The 20469-nt window shown below is 38.7% G+C and overlaps 1 pseudogene; it reads right to left on the bottom strand.

The window, feature by feature from the left end:
- Window positions 1-1579: 1579 nt before the first annotated feature.
- On the bottom strand, window positions 1580-14306 carry LOC136694734 (antigen WC1.1-like; annotated as a pseudogene).
- Between the last annotated feature and the right edge of the window lie 6163 nt (window positions 14307-20469).

Raw genomic sequence — 20469 nt, 5'->3', positions numbered from 1 at the left:
ACAGTCCCTAAAATGAAACTTAAAGGAATATTGTTGTGGTAAATGTTAACTCTAGTTTGCAACAAAAATAAATGCCTAAATGCATAATCTTTCAGAAGCACTGTTTCAATCCCTGCATTAATTAGCTTTCTCCACAAGAGGGCAGCAGGGGATTTTAATGTCTGTGAAATTACATCGGCTACAAGATTTGGCAAAAATGTTGTGGGTACATCCTCATCCTCACAGTAACCCTGTCTTTTTCTTAGTGAAACCATTACATGCCCTTACTTCCTTTAAAAGACTCTGTCATTCATATCTTCCACATTTCTCCAGATCAGTGTCTATGGTTTTTACACCGCTGAAATCACTGAAATACAACTGTGAGAGTACAAGGACACCGAACGACATTTCTGAACATCTCCTGTCACCACATACTCCAGAAGTATCTCCCATGTTTGATAAAACGTCGCTAAAGCGCCCTCTAGAAACGAGACAAAGTGCCCTATTGACTGCCGCTCCTATGGCAAATGAATAACTCAGTGCCCTCTAGAGTAAGAAAATTCCATAATGTGTCTTTAAGAAGTGCCTTTATATGGATACGCTTCAATAGACGAGTGTGCATTATTAAGTGTCCTCTGTTGTGCCCCTCCTTGACAGTGCCTTTTCCAATAAAGAAAATGTCATGCAAAGGGTGCAACTACATCAAAGAGAACGTGGGTAAGTGTCCTAATGAAAGCTTCGTCAGTGGTTAAAATGTTAAATATTGCCCTATAGCTGCATCCACAATAGGATAAGTTCGACATACACTTTGTAATTAAAAAAACTTCTGAAGTGGCCTCTCAGATGCCTTTCCAAGTGAGAAAACCTGATGCAGTGGCCTTGTAACACCCCTCCTGGGGCAGGCTTTCCCAAAGTTGGTGCCATTTCCTAATAATGCAATGTTAAACTTAAACAAATCAAATATGAAAACTTTTTTATAGTACATGGTGCATCATAGGTGTTGGTGAACTAGTGGGGGCCTGTGTCATGGACTAGGTGCCCTTTTTATTTTTTCAACCCTGCATAGAATATATCGAGGAACATGGTAATATGCCTTCCTTAGATCCACAGACTATGTGTAGAGCTGTTGTTGGGTGCATATGCACATACAACAGCCAAGGTTTGCCTCTGATGACACACATTCACACCTATGGACACTTCTGAATCGCCAATCCACCTACCAGTGTGTGCTTTTGGACCGTGGGAGGAAACTGGAGCACAGGGAAGAAACAACAAACTCCTCACAGACAGTCACCCGGAGCGGGACTTGAACCCACAACCTGCAGGTCCCTGGAGCTGTGTGACTGCGACACTCCCTGCTGCACCACTGTTTATTATTTAGTTTAGTAATAAATTACATGTGTCAGAAAACAGTGGGTTTCTCATTTATTCAGTTATTCCCTTTTGTTTGTTGCACTTTTAATTTACACAAATGGATGGGACCTCTTTCACAGTGATGGCAAACTGTTGTTGATGCTTTAGGGTTCACAAAAAATCACAATAAATTCTTTAAAAATAAAAGAGGAAACATAAAATGATAAAATGACATTTTTATTGTGTATTTTCTGTTCTGACAGAGATAGTAAAGCAAACTAAAGCGCAGTGGCATCCTTTAAATCCTCTGTAACACATCATTTCTGAGACACAGGGTCAGATAGACAGATTTACAGATATCAAGTGTCCAGTTGTCCACTGCTGCTCAGCACATAGAGAAGAGTAGAGCAGAGAATTCTCAAAATCATAATAAAATAAAATCATTTGTTGCGTCTGAAAAGGTTTAACTGCAGTTTCCTGAGGAAAGACACTGGGTGTGGTCTCTCAGTCACATGATTCATCTCTGTCTGAGGCTCCTCCCCCACATCTTCATAGTCTGTAAAATCAATACATTTATCTCCTGTAACTCATCATTCAATAGTGTGTTGTCTTCCAGCAAAGTCCAGACACAGTGATACAGCACAGTGTAGCTTCTGTTTAGTCCTGCAGCCTGCAGCTCAGGATGTTTATTAAAGTCAAACTGAAACCAAAATGGACCTTTTAACTTTTTTATTCCATATTTCTGGTCACAACAGACATGATTAGTTTTATATTTAAAAATATATAATGAATAATTTCCTGTAATCTTTGTTACAAATTAGTGACTTTTGCTCATTGCTTTTAACAATGAACATGAAGTTTCTCCTCCCACTCCAACAACTCCACCCATCACTGAGTGAAAACACACAACTCGCTCAGACACTGATACTGTGTTTAAACCATGATACAAAAAGAAAAAGCTTCTCTTTATATTTCTGTGGTTAGCATCTGTTTATTCATTAAATATATTTAAAGCTGTTTTTTTGTGTATAAGATGCTGCAGTGATGAGTGTTAATTTTAACCTAAAAATATTATCCTCACATGGAACTGCATGTTCTATAAACGTATGACAAATGACTTCTATTATTTCCTTCTTAAACTTTTGTACAGTCTGTGAAACCAGGTTCATCATGTTTAGAACACGGACAGATGTAGAGAGGTTTAATTATTTCCAGTTCTAATAAAACAGCTGTGCTGCATTAATGATTTTTGCGGGGCCGGCCTAGAAGAGGTATATACTCTTACTGACTGACTGACTGACTCCTAATGATGAAACGTGCAGGCGTGAGTAGGAACTGTTAATTCGGCTGTATTTTACTACACCGTCTGTTGTTAGTTCAGCCATATTTCACATTCCAGTTCGTGATCTATAAATGGAACCGTTCGGTGGTGACAAGGGGTCCTCTTTTCCCTGGACAAGTACTCTTTTTGGGACCTAAAAAATGCATGTTCAAGGGGACAGAGTGTTGAGAGCTAAATTGGGACATGGCCACACTGCTTCAGATCTGTAGGTCCACCATCCACCGTGGTGCAGCTCAGTGTTTTACTGGAGCCTCAAACAGAAATGCGTTGAACGTTGTTGAGATAATATTTATCATAGTCTCTTTTTTATGTTTGGAGATGTTTCTGTGACCCAGCCTTTTGTTTTCTACTGTATGTTTAACAAACAGAAAGTCATCTTATCCGTCCCTATAACGCCACAAATACATGGACACATCCCCCCTGTGATTAAATTACATCTGCACAGCTTTTTGTTAAACTTTACACTAAAACGAGGGAATCTCCGGATTATTAAAGTCAGAACACCAGAGCGAGGTGTTACTCAAAATAAACGAGGCTGTGAATTAGTTACAGCACTGTTTTATCAGTCGGACCCTTAAAGAAATGTAAGTCAGTAATAAATATCTAGTTCCCAGTGATGCACTGTTCCTTTATCAAGTGTAGATTACTTGGTTGATCAAATGTTAATGTGCTTGGTTTTATAAATGTTCAAAAACTTAAATGTTAAAACGTTATCTTGTTGCTTTCTGGTAAACGAGTTGCTTTAATGTCATCACAACATTCTGCTTCAGTTTTGTAGCTTTGTTGAACAGAAAATAACAGGCTTTCCATGATCACACACTGTCAGCAACTGACAAGATAATCTATTGTTATAGTTTGTTATTATTTTAAACAAAGACATTGATATGAAGCACCAAAGTCTCTCTAGACCTTCCAGTGACAAGGGTATGTATTTTGGGCTTTCCTGCTTTTGAAATGCCAGAAAAACCTCTGTGACAATGGCTAAGTGGCTAATGGAGGTCCAGCTAAACTAGGCTTGCCTAGTTTCATTGTTGCTCTTGTTTAGATGAACACAACTCTACTGAAGAATTACAGAAGTGCACGCTTCTCACTCAGAAAGATTCACACAGACTGTGCTTAGAGCATCAAAGTCAGTAAGATACATCACTCACCTTTCTCCTCTCCTACATCATGTCCAGCAGTGATCACACTGTCATAGTTATCGGCTGTGTCCACTACAACAACAAAGAGATCGATGATAACAATAAGAAACAAACCCGATTTTTTAACTGTATTGAAGCTTCACTTTAACATTATTTATGAACATGAAGGAAACATTACTTGTGTCGATGTTGGAGCTTGGTTCAGTGGGAACAGCATCATCATAGTTCTCTGTTACATCTTCTGTCCAAATGTAGAGATAAATGTCATTAAATCAGTCTCAGTATCATCAGGGACTGTGTTCATGGAGATTACCATGTTGCTCCATTACAAGTCCTACCTGCTCCTTCAACTGAGTTCAGATCAGCACTGATGATGTCATCATAACCCTCTGATACGTCCTCTGCACCAAAACACATTAAAAGAGTGGAAAATCACATTGTGAACCTCAGGAGATTTCTGACATAAGTATTTACACAGGCATTTTCACTCAATCACAGAACACTGTATTTTTATGGAATAAAGTTGCTAGTGTTAGCACTTAGCACCATTAGCAATTCATTATATGTTGGGTTTCCTTATTTAAATAAATTTAAAATCAAGAACTTAGTATATATTTATGCCACAGAAATGTCTCGTTTTTCTTGTTATGACTTTTTAACCTCTTTATTTCTACTGCATTTTAAACTAAAAACAGATTCACAAACACACCTGCTGCACTATTGATTTGTCCAGCAGTGATGACATCATCATAGTTGTCTGCTGTGTCCTCTTTAGCTGTTACATGAAAATAAAATAAAACGAACTTTACTAAGAGTGCATTTCTAGTTTTACACTGTTGTTTAATGCAAAGATAAATTCAGAGGACTCATTAATAAAGGAACCCACCTATCAGACCGCTGGAGGTGGTGACATCATCATAATATTCTGTCTTTACTCCAGTCACAGACTTTGCTGCAAAAAGAGCGATTTTTATTTCATTAAAAAAATACTAATTTAGAGAGCCTTTAAAGCACAACTTTATAGCTAAAAAATCAAGTTTGTTCAGTGTTATTTTCTCTCTCTTTTTTTATTTATTAATAATTTAAAAAGAGATGCCTGAAACTCACACGCTCTTGTTCTCTCACCTGAGAGATGCTCCCCATCCACATCCTCATATCCTGAATGCTGTGTTTCAGAGTTGATACTTCCTGTTTAGAGAAGGCAGAGCAGCTATGAAACACATTCAGAATCACCTTCCAGAATCAAGCCTCTGAGAACTGGGATTGTTTACTTGAGTGTTTTTAAAAAGGTTTTCTAAAAACTGATCAGTGTTAAAATTATAGCCACAACACCTGCCTCACAGTCTAATCTCTACCAGTGATGATGTTTAGTTCTGAGGTTTGTACAATGTCCTTCAAATTCACACTGAACTGAACTCTGCAGAACTGTAAAGAGACATTAATTGAAAAGAATGAATTTACTCATGATTCTGTACAATTTAGACATTCAATAAATACACACCATTAGGAATTATTTTGATATTCTAAAATATGGAAGTATTGTTCATTTAGTGGTCAGTTTAATGTTGTTTCACTGTTTCTTACACTGTGTTTATACACAAACTGTAACAGTTATTAAAATCACAAACACCAGCAGAACAGAAACTCAAAGAACAAATGTGTGTCCTCTAATGGATTTGAGAATACTGTAGTCCTTTTTAAAACCATGGCTTAAACACTAATAAAGTCATCATTTCTATATTGTGATTGAAATATCTGTTAGTGGAATGGAGTTTGAAGTTCTGTAACCTGAGAAAATGTTCTCATCCACATCTTCATAAGCCGAATACTGCCCTTCAGAGTGGACGCGTCCTGTTAGAGAAGTATGGTCATGATACATGTCAATGCTGTCCAGTGAAAACATTTATCTCCCAAAATAGTAACTTTACAGGAGAAGGAATAAACCTTCTTTACTTTCAATATAAAAAAGATTTTATTCCAAGTAATTCTGGAGCATTTCTATTGGTCCATTCATCATGAACCTTTCACACAATGTGAAGGACACCTGCTGTGTTCAAATGGTGTGCTAAAAATCCACAAAACATAGGGATACATGTTTTAACTGGATAGTGATGATATGTAACAGATTACATTTTCTCTGCGGTAAAAACCTAATTGAAGATATTACTTTCATCAAAGACCATTACACGGATCCCCTACTGTGAAGGTCTCCAGTAGCTCTGTTGTTCAATGCGTGTTCTGAGGGTCATAAACATTATCCTTTAAACTTTTTTATTTACATTCACTGATTCACACACTCACTCTCTGAATGACTTAATAATGTTCTCTGTCAGACAATGTATTTTACTACACACTTTTAATGGGTTTTTCTGATCTAGTTCCATTAAGGGTCCACATGCCTTTCAGCTCTATCAGTACTTTTCACTGAATAATAGCCTCATATCTGACAAAATCAAGGAAAGGAAGTAGTTTCATTGTTCACACACACAGCCTTAGACTCATTCACTGTCTCACTTACTAACTCATTCACTCATTTACACACTTGCTCACACTTGAGTAAAAACATGTTTGTGGTAAAAGTTGAAATAAAGAGGATTACACTGCTGCTTTGTCTCTAAAACTAAATGAAGCTACCCAACACAGTATATATATAATTGTCAGGCTCTGGTTTACACTTCGACACTTGTTTGGTAATTTGGTCATTAACTTGGTAACTCAGTCATCTCAGTCGGTCATTTCTCAAATGTCTGTCACTCACTTGTTTTTACAAATCACTAACACAATCAGTGTCAACTGGCCACACTTTATCACTTTGTTGCTTATTTGTTCACACAGAAAGTTCTCCAGTGTTACATCAACTCTATTAGTGTTAACTTAACACTGAGAGTGTTAAATAATTACCTTAACCATATTAATTTAACACTAATAGTGTTGATTTAACACTGGTGAATTTTCTGTGCACTTGGGTTACTCCCACAGTCAGCCACTTAACACACTTTGCACCTCATTCATCAAGCAGTCACTCATTCATTCAGCCACTTGTTCTCTGGGTCAGTTTTCACTCTGTTATCACTCTCTGTCTCTCACTTGATAATGTAGTCAGCCACTCACCTGTACCGTCAATTGTTCACTCATTCATTTACTCGCCGAATCAAGGTTTAGAACGCTCTCTCTCTCTCTCTCTCTCTCTCTCTCTCTCTCTCTCTCTCTCTCTCTCTCTCTCTCTGTCCCTCATTGTTCCCTTACTAACTCTATTGCTTCACATGCTCACTCAATGACTGGCAAGCTCACACACACACATACACACACACACACACACAGTATTACACCCCTTTCCTGCTCTCTCTGTCAAACACCTGCAGCTGTGTGGTTTCTGTTTGAAACGGAAGCTTTACAGGAATTACACAGTTTAACTAAAGCTCTTATTAGATGCTTATCAGCAGATTTGAGCTGAGTACATCTACTCTAACTGTACATTAATGTCATTTAACTACTTTTTTATCATTAATATACTAAAGGAAGCTATATTAGACAATAAAATAATAAAAATAAAGCATATCACTGACCTCTTTGAGTGGAGTCGATTCTTTTAGTGATGTATCTGCGGTCGATCTCCTCATACACTGCCTCAGTCAGAGTCTTACGCCTCCTCTTAGAGAGCACTGTGAGACAGAGAGAGAGAGAGAAACATGGAGCCAGTTCAGTAGAAGAGAAGACTGATGACAGACTGAAGGGTGTTTAGAGATTGTAGAGAAAGTGGACTGTAGATTTATCTCTATACCTCTCCTGAGCACTCTGTTCTGATAAAACAGCACAAACAGAAGCACTAAGGCCAGGAAGAGAATGGCTCCCAGCACCAGGAGAGACACTGAATAAATTAACGGAACATCAGGTGAAGAAGCTTTCAAAGGGCTGTTTGTTGTCCCTGACTGACCAACTGGAAATAAAGATACAGAAAAGATTCAACAATAACAAGCTTATTCAGAAACATTTAAAAATGACCTAAGATACAAAAGCCGTACCTGTGGTGATGGAGGTGATGGAGGTGATGATTGTTGTGGTGAATGCAGTGGTGGCAGGTATTGATCTGTCTGTAAATACAAAAACAAAACATGAAATTCAAATATAAACTCATCAAAATAAAGCTTTTCCTGACAATTCTCATTCTGTTTTCTACAATTTAAGCACTGCATATTATTACATATTTGTAACTAAAGTGTATATAATCACTTTTAGGTGCAGCTTTATTAAAACAGGAGTAAAAAAGTTGTGAATAAATTCAGAAACTCCAAACTCTAGTCGTCTCCTCTGACCTTCACAGGTGACTCCAGCGTCCTGTCTGTGGGAGCAGTCAGTGTGGTTCCTCAGGGAATGAGGACAGTCCCACAGGTGAATCTCATTCCCTCTACACTTCACTCTGTTCAGCCAGATAGTCCCTTTACCAGCACTCCCATCAGCCCTCAGCGCCGGACCACAGCCCAGCTGCCTGCAGACCACCTGAGCGTCCCTGATGTCCCACAGATCATCACAGACTGTCCCCCACTGAGAGTTATGATACACCTCCAGTCTCCCAGAGCAGCTTCCCTCTCCTCCCCTCAGTCTGAGAGGCAGGTGCTCTATTCACACACAGAACACATGAGGAATGTCAGTAAAAACATTAAGTACAATAAATATTTTCACTCTGTGTAGAACAAAGTGATGAAGTACTTACTTGAGCATTTTCTCTGAAAGGGAGAAGAGGAACATTTCAAATGGCTTCGCTGCACAAGAGGCTCCTCCTTTTCTATAAGGGAAATGCATTAAACATTTTTATTAATTTATTTTAAATAAAAGTTGTTGTTTTTTTACATTTAACTCCAGAATTACATGTTTACATCATACATTCTGACACAAACAGATTTCTACACTTTCTATTGATGTCAGCAGTTAAGTTATTATTATAAGCTGTTTACCTGAGCACTTAATGTGAGCCACATCACTGCACTTGTATTTTCCCCAGGAGGAAGACGGACAGTTCCACAGAGTGGAGTCATGTTTCCTACATTTTAGATCGTCCAGCCAGTCAGGAGCTGACTCCACTCTTGCTTTTGCTTGGTTCTGAGTCCCACTTCTTCCACAGTTCAGCTCCTGACAGATTAAACTCGCTGTTTCTTCATCTATTCCACTGTCACACACATTCCCCCAGGTTCCATTGTAGTACACTTCCAGATTCCCCTCACAGCCCTCAGTGAGTCTGATCTCTTTAAACTCTGGTGGGAGAAGAATGAGTTAAACTGAGTCTAGTGTTACAATTTAAATAAAATATTTCAAAGTATATATTTTTGAAAGTTTTAAGAACTTCTATTTGTTCATTTATCCATTAATTAAACAGTATATTAAACTATGTTTAAAACTATAAATCATAATATTTGTTACAAAAAAAAAAATAAAAATAAAAAGTTTATTAAACATCTCTTTCTTGTATAAACGTTAACTTTATTGATTTCACTTTACCTGAGCACACGACCCCTACGTCCTCCTTGTGTCCACATTCATCCTCTTCACACAGCTGATATCTGCAGTTCCACAGGGACGTCTCATTCCCCTCACACTGCACCTCATTCAGCCATATGGGTCCAGTTCCAGGTCCAAACCGGGCTGGTACCGGGGCACTGAGGGCCACTCCACACTGCAGCTGTCTGCACACCACCTGCACATCCTCAATATCCCACAAGTCACCACACACTGTCCCCCATGATCCACTGTGAAAAACCTCCAGCCTTCCTGCACAGTCTCCTCCAGAACCAACCAGTCTGATGGAGTTAAACTTACCTACACACACACACACATAAATGTCAGAATGTTTTTAAACTGAACCTCTCACACACACACACACACACACACGCACACACACACACACACAGATATATATATATATATATATATATATATATATATATATATATATATAAAAGAATGTTTTTAAACTGAACTGTTAAAGGGTGTTAACATTGTAAATAAAATGTAATATGTAGAAATGTATATATTTTTTTTCCTAAAATGGACATCACTGATTATTGTAGTGATCAACTGATATGGGTTTTTTGATGGACAGAAACCCCTTCAAATGTGTAAATGAAACAATTCAGAGGTCCTGAAATATATATGAAGTGGTCAAAAACCTATGAAAACCACAAAAAAATGTAGGCGCCTATCTTATTTTTGAAAAAAAAAATGGTAATGACTATAAATTGAAGTCCCTTTACTTTTTTATTTTTAAATTGTGTCTCCAGGGGTCTACTTTCACCAGGTAAAATTTGGAGTTGATACCTCCTACTGATTTGAAGTTATTGAAGCTGGAGCAGACAGTGGACAGATGACCTCTCCAAGTGTCTCTTTAGACCCCAAGCTCTCTATAAGGAAAATTATTACTTTTACTGCAGAAATACAGTGTATATATCTTGTCTAGACCTAATGTCAACATCAACAATGTTTTTCTTTACTTTCTATGAGAAACTCGTCTCCTGTTCCTTAGCAAGTGCAGTTTATTTCTGATGTTTACTTGTTTCTCACCGACTACAGATTTCCTTTAAATGACTGACGTGTTAAAAGGCGAGAGCTGCACTCTGATTGGCTGTAGAGCAAGGCAACCTCCCCCACACCCCTGCTGTATTTAAATGTTCTCAGTGGGGGAAATGTAATTAAAAAAACTAAGCTTTGAAACATGTTCATTGACAGTTTCATTGAAACTGATTATTGTTTGTGGAGCTGTCAAACAGAACCGTTGGAGTCTCTCTCGCGGTGTCTGGGTTTATTAGACGCTGAAAACATATGCGCTCTGCTGCGTGTTTGTCCCGCCTCCTTGGGTGCACGCTGCCATAACTCTGCCCCTGATTGGTCTACAGACTTGATTGACATGTCGTTGGAAAGCTGAGCGCCTAAACTACGCTGCAGTGACATGGCTCCACGGGGATCATATCTTAATTTGAAAATGTGTACTATTTTTTTTCGGACAGTACTTTTGACACAAACATGAAGATTACTCACGAAAGGTTTGACGGAGAAGTTTGACTCAGATTTAGTCTCGTTTTGAAGGGGACTATCTAAGGTAAGCGCTGCTGTGCTAACTTTGTGTGTGAGCCACTTGTGTTGCTCTTCAGGCTTCGAGCAGCAGCGGTTTTGTCATCGATGAGGATGTTTTGAATATCTTATGTTTTTGGCTTTAATTCCTTAGTCCTACATTTTAGTGTATATCTTCGTGATCCTGAGAGTCTGGCCGTTTGATTGGTGTATGATATTTACACATTACTCAAATATGGCGCCGTGAAAAATCTGAAAATCTGTACTGTCACTAATATTATTTCATAACAATTTCAGTAACAGCAAAAATACTTATTTATCACGTGAGGTCCTATATAAAATGATTAAATCAACGAAAAGCAGTGACTTTAAGCTTTAATTTGGTTCATTGACTGTTGACTTTGGACCTGTAGTACTTGAGATATACTGACGGATAAAACACTGGGTGATTTTTTTATAGGCGCCGCCGACCAATGAGGGAAATAAGAGGCTAAATAACACTGGGTCTCTAGGTTACAACTATCCACTCAGTCGTTTATGATGCAGATTATTGAGTGTAAGTTACAAAGAGCAGCCAGTAACAAATAGTGAGAGCTGAAGAAGAGAAAATAATTCATATCACTTTCTCTGATGAGACAGCATGCAGCTACAGGTTGGAGGCTTGTACTCCTGTACTTGTGCTCAATGATGTCTGTCTGTAAGATGGCATAATGGACGCAAGGGGCGGTCTAACAGCCAGAATGATGGATCTGCCCACAGCATTGTCTGTGTGCATTGTGTAAATATCGGCCTCTTGCGCTAATATATCGGCCGATGCCGATTATATAAAAAATGCCAAAAATCGGCCGATATATCAGTCGATCACTAGATTATTGTATATCAGATACATGTCAGTGATTTTACCAGAGCATGTGATGGAGAGCTGTTCCCTGGAGCTGCAGTTTACTGCCTTTGCACTGCTGCAGTTCCCCAGATGAGTTTCACTCCCAGAACAATTAAAGTCTGTCACACACACGTCTGTTTGTTGAGGACTGGATGGAGAGACACTAGAGAAGTTGAGCACAGAGCCACAGCCCAGCTGTCTGCAGACCACAGAGGCCTCAGACACACTCCAGGACTCAAACACAACTCTTCTCCAGTCCTGCATGAAGTACACCTCCACCTCCCCCTCACACTCTCTTCCTCCAGACAACCGCACTCGCCCCTCATACAACGCCAGAGAAGAATCTGAAGGAGATCAAAATCAAAACTTTACTGAGATTCTTCAATTTTAAGAGCTTCACATGTTCAGATGTACATTCTGTACACGATTCAGAGAACTCACTGCTGCAGATGACTCCAGCGTCCTGTTTGTGAGAGACTGCAGTTCGACTCCAAGATCAAATGGGAAACTGTGACAGGTGTGTTTCATTCCCCTGACAATCAAACACATCAGCCCAGATCTGACCACTCCCCTCCCCAAACCAGTCTGACTCCAACACAGCCACAGCAGTCCCACACTTCAGCTGACCACAGAGGACACTGGCAGCTCTCATATCCCAGCTTCCATCACACACTGTGCCCCACTCACTGAGGTACTGGATCTCCACTCGACCAGAACACGAGTCAGAGCCGTTCTCCAGACGAGCTCCTGTGTGACCTGAACACAGAGCGGAGAGATTAGCTACTCATGATCTCCTTGAGACTGGACAAATACAATTCATCTTTCATATAATCTTTAATACACAAAAAACATTTTTATTGATTTGAATATAAGGTTTATTACAAGGTTAATACTGATACTTAACCAGTGCATTTCAGTCCCACGTCTTTGGCATGGGTGCAGTCACGTTTGCTCCTTGAGGTTTTTGTACAGGAGGAAATCTGAGACTCGTCTCCTCCACACTGAAGCTCCTCTGACCACACCTGGTCCTCCCCTCGGCCAAAAGCAGCTGCCCCCAGCACCTTCACAAGACGCCCACAGCCCAGCTCTCTACACACAACCTCTGCATCCTGCTGATCAAATCCAGCATCACACACTGTGGACCATTTGTTACCACTGGCCACTTCCACTCTTCCAGAGCACTGGTGAGGACCAGCTGTAAGTCTGGGTCTGTCACCTATGTATATAAATATTACAAACACCACAAACATTGAATAAATCTAAACAATTCTGAATTGTGTGAGAGAGAAAAAAGTGAAATGAATGTTATTGTTAATACATTGATTTTCTGTTTAATGCAGTTTCTTGAATTGACTGTAATCACATTCAGGAACGATAAATATTAAAGCAAAACATTTCTCAATTTCAGTCCTCACACAGTGTCACGAATATCAATATGTTCATTTATATCAATGACAAGTTACCTGAGCAGGTCACTCGAGCATTTTCTGAAGAAGATATCCCTCCCTCTGAACAGCTCAGCAGTGACGGCTCTGAACCTCTACACATCACATATCTCATTGATGATCTTGTACTCATTCTAGTACTAGAAATGTTCAGGGCATTCATACAGCCCAGCTCTCTGCACACCACTGCAGCACCATTCATATCCCACAGATAAATACACACTTTTGTCCACTTTCCACGATAATAAATCTCCACTCTCCCAGCACAGCGACTACCTCCCACCAACCTCACACTGTCTGAAGGAGAGAGAGAGAGAGAGAGAGAGAGAGAGGGAGAGAGACAGAGAGAGATAGGGAGAGAGAGAGAGAGGGACAGAGAGAGAGAGAGAGACAGAGAGAGAGAGAGATGGGGAGAGACAGAGAGAGACAGAGAGAAGCCAGTTTAATAAGTTTATTTATTTATATATTGTAATAAATATAATTACAGATTGTTAAAAAGTAAAGCACTTTAAAGCAGATGTTTTTATGTAAAATGATTTTCTATGACAATAAATAATGTGAACAGTTTTATTATAATAATAGACTAAGAAATATGATATTCAGAGTTTCACAGGTAGAATGTTACAGAAGATGTAGAGCTTCTCCATCAGGCGACATGTTTTTTGTTGAATTTCTAAATAACTGTATATTCTCAACAGAGAAAAACATTTCAGCAATTTAACTGATGTTTAAATGATTTATTTACTTATTAATTTATTACAAACTTTTATATTAAAAACGTAACATAACTGTAGTGCAGTTTATATTTTATGATTTCACAAAATGTAAAAACTCTAAATAGAAACTGTATGCAGCACGTGCAAAAACTTAACACATAAAACTGCTCTCATTGTGCTAGGTATCAACTTGTTTTCAGTAAGAAAATCCACAAAATATACGCAAATATACTTCTACATTGAAATGCCATGGAATGAACTTACCAGCCGTGGTGAGTGTGATCGAAGAGAACAGAAGAATGAGGGTCACACAGCTGTCCATCTCCCTCTGACCAGCACACAGCCCATTCAACTGAACAGCAGAACCAAGTTTACCTCTTCACCCCCCAGAGACTGAAGAAACAAACAGAGAGAGAGAGAGAGAGAGAGATCACTGCAGCCGCCAATCACTCTCACTATGACCTTATTAGAAAGAGAAGAGGAAATCATCAAACACTGACAGTGACAAATCAGAGGCGACATTTCCTTCTTTCTCCATATTTATCAAAAATAATGACGCTGATGAACAGAACTCCACCTCTGTCTCAAGACGAATGAGTTTGTTTCTATGTGTGTGTGTGTGTGTGTGTGTGTATGTTTGTGTGTGTATGTGTGTGTGTATGTGTCTGAGTGAAAGAGAGAGAATGAGAGAGAGAGAGAGAGAATGATAGAGAGAGGGAGGGAGGTTTGGAGCAGTTTTGTGAGTAAGTCGCTGACAAACTGATTGGATACTGATTTCAGAGAGAGAAAATACTCCGGTGGAGAAGAGTATTAATGCTGCACCTGCACACAACAATCTACTCACTGATAAACACACACACACACACTGAATTAAAATTAAAAATAAAATGCAGGTTCATATTAAATGCTTAGGTCAAATACATTGTACTTTACTGAAATGAAGTCTGAAATGAAGGTTGTTATTGACATTAATATTCTGCATTGTGTTCACATTGATACACTGTACACATCTGTAACATCTTTGCTCTTCTTTACTGCGCTGCTGTAACACTTTGTCCCTCTGGGATCTATCTCTCTGACTATTGATGAGTGAAGTCTTGTAGAAGCAGTAAATCCAGCTCTGCATTGAATAGTTTTCTCCACAAGATGGCAGCAGACTACTTCTGATGTCAGTGAAATCCAGCGACAGCTACATAATATGGGCAAAGGTTTGTGGACATTGTCATTCCTTCTTAAATTAGGTATCAATAGACAGTTTGAACACTTTTACCCTGTCCCCTTCACACTGGATGTCAGAAACATTTTGTTAAGGTTAATTACATTCAGCAACAAAAATGCTAATGAGGTCATGTACTGAAGCTGACTGATTAGATCAGAAAAACAACTTCAACTCTTCCAAAAGGTAATAGATGGAGTGAACTGAGAAATACATGAAAAATAAGAAGAAAATACCCAAGAAAGAAAACTTGGTGTAGTCATGCAGAACAATAAAACTTTATTTTCAAAACACTTTGACTGCTTTAGGGCTTTCTGTGCTGAAAATACTGCTCCATAACTTTCTGTCACTGCTCTTAAAGTCCTCTTCGAAGGCCTCAGACTTTTTTTTTTTTTTTTCTGACTAGTGCTGACCAGTGACTTCATGATGATCCTAGAGTACAAAATGTGCACACAGCAGTTCATTGAGTTATAATTAATGTGTCCTGAATAATATTATATTACAGACAATATCATGCAATAAAATTCTAAACATTCGACAAACGATCTTCAATACATCTCTTGACAGCAGAGTTGTTCTGATACAGCCTCAAAATCTGAAATGTACCCTGTTTGAATTCACTGCTATTTATCAGAAAACTCTAGAGGAAACTCTCCAGCATCTAAAACCATCCACATGCATGTTAGACGTGTTGTCTGCGCACTACAGTTTAACCTTTACCTGTTACTACTTGGACAAATCCTTGAAAATAAATGTAAACTTTATTTAAATAAACTTTAAATTCTCCATCATCCATTATCTGTAACCGCTTATCCAATTTAGGGTCGCGGGGGGTCCAGAGCCTACCTGGAATCATCGGGCGCAAGGCGGGAATACACTCTGGAGGGGACGCCAGTCCTTCACAGAGCAATACAGACACACACACATTCGGACACTTTCGAGTCACCAATCCACCTGCAACGTGTGTTTTTGGACTGTGGGAGGAAACCGGAGCACCCGGAGGAAACCCACGCGGACAACACACCACACTCCTCACAGACAGTCACCCGGAGCTGGAATCGAACCCACAACCTCCAGGCCCCTGGAGCTGTGTGATTGTGACACTACCTGCTGCGCCACCATGCCGCCCTTTAAATTCTACTTGTTTTAATTCTATTTTAATACATTTTTAAATAGTTTTTATTATCTTTTAATGTTTTAATTCTTCTTCTGTAATTTTCCTGTATCGCTCTGTAAAGCACTTTGAATTGCCATTGTGTATGAAAGGTGCTCTATAAAACGCCTACAGAGATTGGAGGCCAAACTGCACAGAATGTGTCTGTTTGTCTGTTACAAACTGCAGTGCCTGAGGTACAAATACCTGTATTTTACAATAAAATGCTTACTGAGTTTCTTAATAAGATTATTTTATTAAATCTAAAACACTAGATTCAGGGCGGCATGGAGACGCAGCAGGTAGTGTCACTGTCACACAGAACCAGGGACCTGAAGGTTGTGGGTTCAAGTCCTGTGAGGAATTCTCCCTGTGTCCGTGTGAGTTTCCTCCAGGTGCTCCAGTTTCCTCTCATGGCATATGTGTGTGTGTGTGTGTGTGTGTGTGTGTGTGAGAGAGAGAGAGAGAGAGACCCTGCGTTCCTACCCTGTGCCCAGTGATTCCGGGTAGGCTCCAGACCCACCGCGACCCTGAAATTCACAGGCAGTTACAGACAATAATATAACATTAGATTTGGACACAGTGGCCCAAGTGTCAGAAATCCACCACTTTTGTCCATTTACATTAAAGAGATTTATATTTATTTTACATTTATTTTACAAACACCTTCATTGAAGAGTCATTTTTTCTAAATAAATTTATATTAATAAAGTGTCAGAACAAAACTCTATTCCCCAGCAACAACTTTGATTAAACAAATTTCAAGAAAAGATTGGACATTTTGCAAGATGCAATAAAAACATGACGTGGGATAAATTCGTTTGTGAGAAGTTTCAACTGATGTGAAGGCAAACATTGGGTTTTTAGAAATACATATTCTGCAGTCAAGATGATGTCTTATCCTGTGAAGTCCAGCATGTTTCAGCGAGAGAATGCCAGGTCTCTTTCTGTGCATTATACATCAATTTGACCTGAATAGTTTAATAAATTGTAAGTGCAAATTTGTTTTCTGAACAACACTCAGTTGTCAATCACAATGTACACACATCTTTTTTGTTAATGAAAAGTAATATATTTTAAAAGTGCTTAAATGATGAGATTTCTTCAAATAATATTTTATACATATTTTAACAATTTTCTACTGAACCATCTGATGTTGGCGAATGTCACAAAAAAAACACAGTGAGTAATAACTTAAATCTTTTGGATATTTTTTTTCCTAAAAATGCTGCTTTATAATTACATTTAAAGCAAAAGCAATAATATTTCCCCCTCCCATCATTTCATTGTTCTCCAATTTCTATTTTCAAATCAAACCTCAAAAAAGATATTTTCTTCCTTGCTTATAACATTCCTCAAACTTAAACAGTTCATGCTCATTCTGTACTGTTTTGGTTCTGCATACTGCATTTACTCTGCTATGTACGTCTGTCAGTGTTTTCTATGTATTGATTATTATGTGTATTTGAGTTATTGAAATATAAATATAATGTGTTATTATTATTAATATTAAAGACTTCATTGAGTATTATAATCGCTAACAAAAGAACTAAATAAAACAGCACTTACATGGCTTTAAGAGTTTCTTATGAACAGAACACATGCTCCTGTGGGGTTTCCTCTCCTCATTTATGGGTCCCTAAACCTGACCCTCTTCATGATCCTCTCACCCGTGCCCCCCTGTAATTCCATTGTACCTCAGTAATGTGCAGAAATTACAATTTTGGCATCTCACAATTTAGCAATTTGTGTCATGTATAATTTTTCTAGAACATTTTGTTATAGATGTAGCATTCAAATACAGCACTGCATATTTTAGTTCATTTATTAATTGTCTGTAAGCGTTTATCCATATCAGGGTCCAGAGCCTACCCGGAATCACTGGGCGCAAGGGGAATCATACTCTAGAGGGGGTGCCAGTCCTTCCCAGGGCAACACACACTGACACATTCACTCATACACTCACACCTATGGACACTTTTAAATCGCCAATCCACCCACCGATGTGTCTTTGGACCGTGGGAGGAAACCCATGTGGACACAAGGAGAACACACCAAACTCCTCACAGACCGTCCCTGCAGCTGTATGACCATAACACTATAGTGCCTTGCGAAAGTATTCGGCCCCCTTGAACTTTTCAACCTTTTGCCACATTTCAGGCTTCAAACATAAAGATCTAAAATTTAAATTTTTTTGTGAAGAATCAACAACAAGTGGGACACAATCGTGAAGTGGAATAAAATTTATTGGATGTGTCAAACCTTTTTAACAAATAAAAAACTGAAAAGTGGGGCGTGCGATATTATTCGGCCCCTTTACTTTCAGGGCAGCAAACTCACTCCAGAAGTTCAGTGAGGATCTCTGAATGATCCAGTGTTGTCCCAAATGACTGATGATGATAAATAGAATCCACCTGTGTGTAATCAAGTCTCCGTATAAATGCACCTGCTCTGTGCTAGTCTCAGGGTTCTGTTCAAAGCGCAGAGAGCATCATGAATACCAAGGAACACACCAGGCAGGTCTGAGATACTGTTGTGGAGAAGTTTAAGTTTACATTGTGATTGACATTGTGTTGTTCAGAAAAACATGGGTGGTAGGTAGTGTCGCAGTCACACAGCTCCAGGGCCATGGAGGTTGTGGGTTCGTTTCCCGCTTCGGGTGACTGTCTGTGAGGAGTTGGTGTGTTCTCCCCGTGTCTGCATGGGTTTCCTCCGGGTGCTCCGGTTTCCTCCCACAGTCCAAAAACACACGTTGGTAGGTGGATTGGTGACTCAAAAGTTTCCGTAGGTGTGTGTGTGTGTGTCTCTGTTGCCCTGTGAAGGACTGGCGCCCCCTCCAGGGTGTATTCCCGCCTTGCGACCAATGATTCCAGGTAGGCTCTGGACCCACCACGACCCTGAATTGGATAAGGGTTACAGACAATGAATGAATGAATGAATATTGCACGCCCCACTTTTCAGTTTTTTATTTGTTAAAAAGGTTTGACACATCCAATAAATTTCATTCCACTTCACGATTGTGTCCCACTTGTTGTTGATTCTTCACAAAAAAAGTTATTTTTATATCTTTATGTTTGAAGCCTGAAATGTGGCAAAAGGTTGAAAAGTTCTAGGGGCCGAATGCTTTCGCAAGGCACTGTATCTGCTGCGGTGTGCTGCCTTCCATTTTTTTTTTGTTGTACAATGAAAAATATGTACCTCCATTCTTTTCAATTGTTAATTTACTACATCAGTTTATTACAACACAGCAGCTGTCCTTCACATTGTGAATTTCATGAAGATATATTTTACATTGAAAGTTAAGATTTTCCTTGTAAAGTTAAAGATACATGTTTCATCAGACAGCAACATATTATGTACATCACAAAACTACAAAATAACTCACAGACCCATCCTTGCTGCATCTGCTCTAAAGCCTCTGCTGCTGCTGCTGCTCCCACATCATCAACAGCATCCACACCAGAGGATCACAAGCCTCAAACTCTTACCAACTAGCTGCCTCTGGAGGAGTGTCAGGACCCTGTAAAGAGAAAGCAACTGCCTGGCAAAGTATGATCTGCAGCAGAGGCTTAGTGTAAAGTGGGTGCACATTTTGTGATAAAGATACACAATGCACAACATTTATTATCACATTTATTGAGTGCATTTCCAAGAAGTATGGTTATATGAGTGATACAAAATAAAAATAAAAAATACTGAAAACTAAACACAAAAAAACAAAATTAAAAGCAGAATTGTCTCTAAAATTAAAGTATGAAATTCTATATTATACATTTAATTCCTAAGAAAAATAAGCATGATATAAACATACTAATCATATCAACACAGACGGGCTTGTTCAATAACAGTAAATAAAAATTGTTTAATTTTAATTGGCAACAACAAAATACCTCTCTCTAAAACAATCATTGGGTTTACTGAGCAGATCATACACATTTATGAATGTACAGCACATTCCTCACTGCTTCAGTTTAAATTTTAGATATTGTTGGTACTGTACTGTTAAATAATGTACAATGAAATTCTGTAAAGTTTAATTTACATTTTCCAGCCCACCCCATAAAACAAAAACACATTTCTTTTTTAAAAAAACCTGTAGATTCTGAAATGTAAAATTCCTTCTAATATTTTCCAATTTTACTACATCATATAAAACTTATTCAGAAAGTTAAAAATAAAGC

This window comes from Hoplias malabaricus, chromosome 4 (assembly GCF_029633855.1).
Source record: "Hoplias malabaricus isolate fHopMal1 chromosome 4, fHopMal1.hap1, whole genome shotgun sequence".
In the NCBI taxonomy this organism is placed as follows: domain Eukaryota; kingdom Metazoa; phylum Chordata; class Actinopteri; order Characiformes; family Erythrinidae; genus Hoplias; species Hoplias malabaricus.
The sequence above is the reverse complement of the archived record's forward strand: the minus strand, read 5'-3'. Positions and strand labels throughout refer to the sequence as shown.